An 8,992-nucleotide genomic window follows, 5' to 3' on the forward strand; every position below is an offset into this window, starting at 1 on the left:
CAATAGAACCACCACATATAGTACTATCATCACCACTATCACCATTCCAACACCACTAGCACCACCATCAATGGCACCACAATCAACAGCAGCAGTTACACCACCAGTAGGATTAGAGAATCCCTTTTAGTAAAATTCCCCAGAAGGAAAGAGAAGATGATTGACCAAACCAAGCAGAAAAGCAAAAAAAAATAAAATAAAATAAAATAAAGAGCAATGAAAACTTGCTTCATCTTCAACATGAGGAGACTCATTTGAAGTAGAAACTGCTGTGGCCTGAAGAGGAGAGGTTCTCAGGGGTAGGTAAGTCCCCTGAATTTTGGGATCATGGTTCTAAGAAAAAGGTGGGAGCTATCAGAAAACTTCATGAGAAATAATTCCTAAGGGTGAAGAATTTCCTTAAAAAGAAATTATATGTGAAGTGAACACTTGGTTGATGACAAACTAAGGAGAATATGTCCCACCCATAACTTGTGACAGGATAGGAACAATGATTTGTCTAGTAGTTCAGAAGAACAGAGGAGGCTGGGCCCAAGTCTAGGTTTGTTCCTGGTCTGGCTTCCTTCTAAGAGGCACAGGTCAAGGAAAAGACTGTCTTTATTCCTGAGGAAGTTTTGATGCCCAAGCCTGACATGGTTGTGATTGAGATTCCCAGTCTCCTTTTTATTGCCAGTGAGGAGACTATACAGGAGTTTCAACCCCTCAAAGGGCCAGCAATGAATTGAATTGCTTTTCCCCCTAGAAAAAGTTCTTCATTGTATGTACTAGAAACCAGGAATAAAGGCTATTACCTCAAAGGCGTCTGGGGTCTTCTGGAAAGAAGAACAGAGATTCTTTCATAGAACATTTCTGACAACTTTGCATATAGCTTTCTTCCTCAAGGTCCTTCATATTCTGTAACGAAACTGCATAGTTCTCACATTTTGTTGTTTCTTTTTTGTTCAAGTGTCAAGAGTCTGGTTATAAGTGACCAGCAAAGAGGAGATAAACATGGATGAAGTTAAAAAGACTATCGTAGTTGACACTGCAATAACTGAGAGCATGTAATTTTTGGTCAATGGACAAATAAAAGACTTGTCTAAAACATTTCAAAAATCACAGAATAAAAACAGAAATTTTCCTAATCTGCAGGAAATTCTGAGATTAGTTGAAGACTTGTCTCCACAGTAAGAAATGCCTTCCTCGCTGCACAGTTTCTTCAGTATTTTGCTTGTCACAGCAACTGATCACATAGTTTATTCAAGGAAGAAGTTTCTCTCTTCACCAGGTTGTCAGCATTTAAGAATAACTCAGAGAAAACAAGAATGTATAATTTTCTATCAATCTAGTTTATAGTACAGTATATGAACCTTGCTTTACTAAAATATATTAGGGCAATTTTTAATAACATAAATTATAATATTAAAGTAGAACTATTTGTTATTGAATGTACCCATGTCTGATATCCCCTTCATTTCAAAGTCAAACTCAGAAATATAGAAGGACATTCCAATATGAAAATCCCATGTTCTTACATTCTCCACTTATATAGGAAAGCAAGTTTTCAGATAACAGGTAAATTGTTCTGCAGTAAAAATTACCATGGTAACTTCTGTAGTAGTTACAAATAATACACCATTGCCATAGCAATCAGGGACTGATTACTCATTCTGGGGTAAGATAGGGAAAAAGGAACAATAGATTCTAAACCCATTCCCTTTCTTTATTCTTTTAGCATTGTTGTTTTTATGCTTAATAAAGGCAGTATTCTTGAATGTAACTGTACTAATTGCTCTAATGTTTCTCAAGTAAAATTTTGTAAACATTAAACAAAGAATGCAGTCAACCTCAACATTACCCTCACCCCAGAAGCTGTAGTCATTTTATCCATGGGAAAGAGATTGATTACAATTTCAGGAAGAAAGATAAAGTAGCATAATGGATAGTCCCTTAAACAATTGAAGGGCAGATAGATTCTGCTCTCTAAAGGGTAGAATGTAAGAATGAAAAAATAAGGGCAAGGAGGGTAAAAAGGTCAGATATCAGTGTTCCTGGTTCCTCTACCTTTACATGTTGAAAGGTGAATGTGTGTGATTTAGTTATCCAGAAGTGCATAGAAGAAACTAATATATTGGTTCTTTTACATAAGGGTAAATGAGACTGAGATTTAGGATTTAAAAGAGGTTACTGAAACTTCTCAAGATTCCAGGTAGCTCTGTCCTCCAACAGATTATATGAATAAATTTGCATGATTTTAGCCAAGAGAGGTGTATTTTAGCCAAGAGAAGTGTAATTATCCACCTTGATTCACTTACTTATTGATATCCCAAATCCTTTTATATTTAAAAATTTAAACAAACTTGTGCGTATGTTATCTCTTATTCAGTAATGTATATTTTCATGTTACCATCCTGGAAGGTCATATACATAAGTATTTCTCTGACTTTATTGTATATGGCCAATTTGTCATCTTAAGAAGTTATACTGTTAGGCATTTCCACCAGTGATATATGAAATAACTATGAAACTTACCAGTCTCATAAATTGAAAACATTGTCAAATTTAGATTTTTGCCATCACAGATGTGATGATAAATCTATAGTTTTAATTTGTTAAAACTATTTGTGAGATAGAATATACTTTGCTGTATTCCAAGACCATTTGCATTTGCTTTTTCATAACCTGCGTCTTTTACACAATATTCTCAGGTTTGTTCCTAAGTTGTTTGGCTTGCATATCAATTTTGATTACAGTTATTTTTCTCTAACAGAAAAGAATCAATCTCACAAAGCTGACATTATGAATCTTATTGATTTTCTGACTTTTAAGTCATAATTAAAAAGATTCTGTTCCTGGTTATAAAGTAATATATCTTTTTATATAGTTGCTATTTCTATTTCCCCTTCTCTTCTTCTTCCTCTTCCTCCTCCTCCTCCCCCTCACTCCTCCTCCTCTTCCTCTTCCTTCTTCTTTTTCCTCTCTCCCTCTCTCCCTCTCTCTCCCTCCCCCTCTCTCTCTCCCTTCTCACCCTCTTATTTAAAGCAGATGGTGGTCCAACATTCTTCCCATTTTATTTCTTTTTCAGAATGGCTCTCCATTCAGAAATTGTCTTAATTCATTTAAAATATCCATCTTTTCTTCAGTGACTTAACCATTCTCCCAGCATCAATGTGCCATCTTCGTCATGTACTAAATTTGATATGTACTTAGGTAGAATTCTAGATATTCTGTGCAATGATATTTTGTTGTCGCCATCTCTGTCTCTGTATGAGACTTACAACACTGTCTTGTATATACAAGTTTTGCAGTATGTTTAAAATTTTCATATTATTCTTTTTTATTTTTTTTATTTTTCTTCTCCCCATCGCATGCCCATCCAGTTTTCTCTTGACTATTGTTGCTTATGAATATTCCCACATACACTTTAGAATTAATTTGTTTAGCTACAGGAAAACAAAACAAAAGAAAAGAAAGAAAAGCAAAAATAGATATTGGTATTTATACTGAGATTTCCTTACCTTTTTGTGTTTTATGTTGGGAGGAAACTTGTGGCTTTATGATATTCATTTGAATCATTTGATTCATCATTTGAAGTTGTAACATAAGGTCTATACATTTCTTAATAAATTTAGTTATAGATATTTTAGTGGGCATTGTAAATGGAATTTCTTTAGAGTTTTCATCTGATTAATGGGTTTTGGTAATAAGTGTAGAATTATTTTTAATGGTGGTTGTAGAAATACTTCCATGTACTCGAAACTAAGTTTCCTCTGGACATTTTTATTTCACCTTTCTCTTTTTCATAAGAGTACTCTGGATGACCCCTATTTTGCTCTGAAGAAATGCTTGCGTTTTCATTGCACATCATGCTAATATTGCATTGTTGTGACATGAAAAATAGATTTTATTTTTTTCCTTACAAATATTTTTTTCTATAACCATGGACATTGCTTATCATTTTTGCAAACTTTGACTTTTTATGAAATGTTTAATGTCCTGAAATGAAACTCGCGAATTCTTCAGTTTTGAACATTTCAGTAGTCTTTCTCAGTTGAGAATTATCAGCAGAAATACTATTTCTTAACAAAATTAGACCAAGTAGTTTGGGAAATCATCTTGAGTTAAAATCTGATGTATGTCAACCACCAAATTTGGTTTTTGTATTCACTAAAGAGACTGTTGTTAATTTCACAGGTTTCTTGCTGTGCATCAGCAGAATGATTTACAAGTCATTCACCATGGGTATTATTGCCCTTCATGGTAAAGAAGTTTAGACTCAGGCTTTCTAAGTATTTTAAAGCTACTACTCAGTTGTCATCTGCCTTGCTCTGTTGCCTACGACAAAATTGCTTTCATCTTTACCCTTATTCCTCTGCTCAGGTCACATTTTCCCCTCTGGTCATAATTTTTCTATTTATCACTAGAGGTACACAATTTGATTATGTTATGTCTTATGTAATTATCTTCATATAGCTTGTGATTGGAGTATGCTTAGCTTCCTGTACTCACACATTTATAGAAATGTCTGTCATCATTTCTTCAAATATGTTTTGTCACTTGAGCACTACCTTTTTTTTTCCATTGGTGCATTATAATTGTACATACCAATGAGGTCCACTGACAAAACTAAACAAATTATTTGATATATTATGTGCATGTACAGATAAGTACTATTTAATACATAAATTTGGCAATTGGAATTTATTTATTTTTGGTCTTCCATCTTTGCATTTCATTATATATTAACTCTATTGCTATGTCTTCTACTTTACTAATCTTTTCTTCCACTATGTTTCATCTGTTGTTATTCTCCTCCCATGTATTTTTTAACTTTTCTCTATAAAAGTAGAATTTCTGTGCTTTTAGAAATATCTTCCAAGTTTCTACTTAACATTTGCAACATTTTATTTAATTTCTTAAACATAAAAAATATAATCCTGATATTTTAACATCCCTGTGTACTAATTCTATTACCTGTCTGGTTAATTAATTCTATTATCTATATGGTTAATATATGCTATATTTTCTTTCTTCTCTATGTATTGTAATTTTTATATAGAGTTTTGAGTTATTGTGTTTTACTTTATTAGATGTTGGATTTTTAAATTACTATGATACACATTATAGAAACCTTTTATGGTATACGATGAAGTTACCTAGAAGCAATTTGATCCTTTTGATCTAGCCTTTAAAACTTTGTTGGGTGGGATTAACACCACTTTTGTTCTAAGATTCTGTGATTAAACTCCCCCCTTCCTCCATTTTAGCCAACTAATTCTTAGGACTCTAATCAATGCTCAATCATTTATGAGCTTTCTTCTATGAAAATCAGGTACAGGTATTTTTATAGTCTTTGTCAGACACAGACACTGTTGCTTCTATTTATTCCAGGACCATAGTTTTGTCCTAGTGTGCATTAATTTCCTCATATATATTCTATTTATAGGATTCAACAAAATGTCTGATAAGACCTTCTACAGATCTTCAGATTGCAGAGATTGAGAACTTACATTTTCTGCTCTTTTCAAGGCTTGAGTCAATAAGAATTCTTTGCTTATTAATAACAATATTATTATTATTTTGCTTATTATGCTTTTCTGTCCCTAAAAATGTGTATGTGACTCTGTTTTCTTGTCACTGTATCTTCCAAATCCAAGTTTTTTTAGATTCTTTAGATTCCCAACTCTGTCTCCTCAATTTAGGGAGCCTTGCCATCTCCATCTGGGTTTTCCCTACCTTTGCCTTAGTCTTGAAAGCTTCTCCAGGCAAGAGGACGGGGCCATTTTAGAACTTATTACATTTGACTTTTGTCTCTCAAGGATCACTAGTTTCACTGACTGGTGTTTTAAGACATATTGTTTTACATATTTTCCCTCTCACATATTTTCTTGATTATTTCTGCCTAGAGGGTGTTCTGGTCGCTGTTATTCCCTACTTTTACTATAAATTTTATATTCATCAAAGTAAATCATAATTCAATAAGTGTTTATACAATTAAAATAATATTGTAAAATATTTAATCTTAAAAAAATTTATTTTCCAATCTTTTAGTTTTTTGACAGTGCCACATGTCTTAATATTATATTTTTGTAGCTCTTTATTGATTTTTTGATATTATGGAGGATGAGGACTTATTCTCCAAACACTCCATGACAATATTTTCATATATAATTTGAATGTACATTTGTCTAGACAAATAAACATATATTTTTCCTTCATTTTGTTCACTTACATTCTCTAATCATTTGAAATCTTGATTAGAATCAATCTGGATTATTCACTTATTATGAACCTATCATTTTCCTTCCCTAAAAATCATGTCATTATGTTTGTGTCTAGATAACCTAATATTGGCGGTATTGTGATGCCTCCAGCATTGCTCTTTCTGCTCAGAATTGCTTTGGCAATTCTGTGTCTCTTTCATTCCCTATGAATTTCACAACTGTTTTTTCTAGATCTCTGGAGAATGCCATTGATATTTTGATGAGATTTCATTGAATTGTAGATCACTTTTGTTAATATCGCTGTTTTAACAATATTTATTTCACCTATCCAAGAACATGGAAGGTCTTTCCATCTCCTGGTATCTTCCCTATTTCATTTTTTACTTTTCTGTAACTTCATTATGGAAATCTTTCACCTCTGGTTTGATTTATTCCTATATTTCTATTATTTTTAAGATTATAGTGAATGAAATTGTTTTCCTGATTTGTTTTCAGCAGAATAATTATTGGTGTATATAAAATCAATTGATTTTTGTATGCTGATTTTGTATCCTGCTATTTCACTGAATTCGTCAGCTCCAGAAGTCTTTGAAAAGAACTTCAAGAATCTTCTGAATATTAGGATTATATCATCTGCATTTGACCTCTTCCTTTTCTATTGTGTCTCTTTCATTTCCTTCTCTTAAATTTCTGTAAAACTGCAAGAATTATGTTGAATAGGAGTGGTAAGAGTGGGTATCCTTGACTTATTCTGAATTTAGGGGGAATTCTTTCACTTTTCCCTCAGAATGATCAACTTTGCTTTTGGATATATATCCTACATGATATTGAGGGAAATTCCTTCTATTTTAGATTCTTCTAGGTTTTTATCACAAATGGGTGCTAAACTTTTTTAGAGAACTCAAACAATTTTATACAAATAACCCAATAAATTAATGGGAAAATTAACTAAAAAACATTTCTCAAAAGAAGAAAACACAAGGCTGCACCTCCCCCACCCCTCACCACTGCCCCTGCCACACTGACTGCTGGCATCCATACCTCAGGGTTACTGATTTATTCTTGAGACCCTTCTACTCTCATCTGTCTTAATGGATGAATTTTAGGATGTCCAACTCACAGAGATCAAGCCACTTCTAAATGATAAGAATGGTACATGGAATTTCAAGGACTTCAACTGTCAGAAACACAATATAGAAACAACTCATGATATGGTCCACATCATTATAAGAGGTTTACCAAAAGGAAATGGACCAGTCATCCTGACATATCATGACTTGGGATAAACGATAAATGCTGTTTCAACATGTTCTTTAACTTTGAAGATATGTAAGAGATCACCCAGCACTTTGTTGTCCCTCATGTGGATACTCCAGGCCAGCAGGAAGGTGTACCCTCTTTCCCAACAGGGTACTAGTATCCCACAATGGATGAGCTGGCTGAAATGCTGCTTCCTGTTCTTACCCACTTAAGTCTGAAAAGCATCATTGGGATTGGACTTACATCCTCAACAGGTTTGCACTCCATCATTCCAGAGTTAGTGGAAGGCCTTGTGCTCATTAACATTGACCTGTGTACTAGAGACTGGATTATAGGCAGCTTCCAAATTCTCAGGCTTGACAACCAATACTGTGTGCATTATTTCAGCTCATCACTTTGGACAGGAAAAGTTACAGGCCAACCTAGACTTGATTCAAACATACAGACTACATATAGCCCAAGATATCAACCAAGAAAACCTACAGTTAGTTCTTCCTGTGTTCCTAGAGATTGAAAGACCCATACTGGGTCAAAATGGTAACAGATAAGAAACATTAAAGTGCTCTACTCTATTGATGGTAGGAGACAATTCAACTACTATTGAGGCTGTGGTTGAATGCAATTCTCTTCTCAAACCTATAAATGCATGCTAAACATGGCAGACTGTGGGGGACTGCCCCAAGTAGTTTAGACCAGGAAGCTCACCAAGGCCTTCAAATACTTTTTGCAGGGAATAGACTACATGCATCTGCCAGCATGACCTGGCTCGAGGGATCCCAGACCCACTGAACCTCAAGTAGCATTGACTCTGAAGAAAGTCCCTTCAGCAGGTCTGTCACCAGCAATCAATCAGATGGAACTCAAGAATCCTGTGTGTTCCTTGATGCCCTAGATAGTCACCAGACCATGGAGGTGTCCTGCTAAGCAGACACTCCTCCCTGGACCACGCAAGTCTACCCTTCTTTAGACAACATTCCATAATATTTCATCCCATAAACTGGCATCCTTTATCTTTAACTCATGCGTGGTCACTGAACTCTCCTTGTAGCCTGGATTTATCATTCTCTCTATCCACCTATCCTTTTTTTCAAATCTTCCAAGAACCATATCCATACCATTACTGTAACATTCCAGCATCTTTAGCTGATCTTATCTCCACATCTTCTCTTGCCAGCTTTTTCCTATGTTCCACTACTGATGTGTCTAAGATTCTTTGATCCCAACTCCATGTGTGTGCAAGCACATGTGTCTGTTTGTGTGTGCATAGTCCTGTGATTTTGGACATGCTTCCTTGTGTCACTTCTGCCAAAACATAAAAAGGGACCTTTTCTTTTTCTTTTCCTTCCTTTCTTTCCTTCTTTTTTTCCTTTCTTTCTCTCCCTTCCTTCCTTTCTTTCTTTCTTTCCTTCTTTTTTATGCATTCCCAATGGTATTTTTAAGACAAATGTGCAGAATGGATATCTAAGTGGGATGAGCCACTAGATTCTCTTCTGGTTCCAAATTGGTCAATAAGAGTTGCAGAATGATTT

General features: G+C 34.5%; 1 pseudogene across 1 annotated transcript; it reads left to right on the forward strand.

Annotated features, from left to right (window-relative positions):
- The first annotated feature begins 7,270 nt into the window (after positions 1-7,270).
- LOC306663204 (protein NDRG3-like) lies at positions 7,271-8,387 on the forward strand (annotated as a pseudogene). Its single transcript has one exon. The product of its transcript is annotated as a protein NDRG3-like (transcript).
- Positions 8,388-8,992: the final 605 nt, after the last annotated feature.

This window comes from Sciurus vulgaris, assembly GCF_902686455.1.
Source record: "Sciurus vulgaris genome assembly, chromosome: 6".
Taxonomy (NCBI): domain Eukaryota; kingdom Metazoa; phylum Chordata; class Mammalia; order Rodentia; family Sciuridae; genus Sciurus; species Sciurus vulgaris.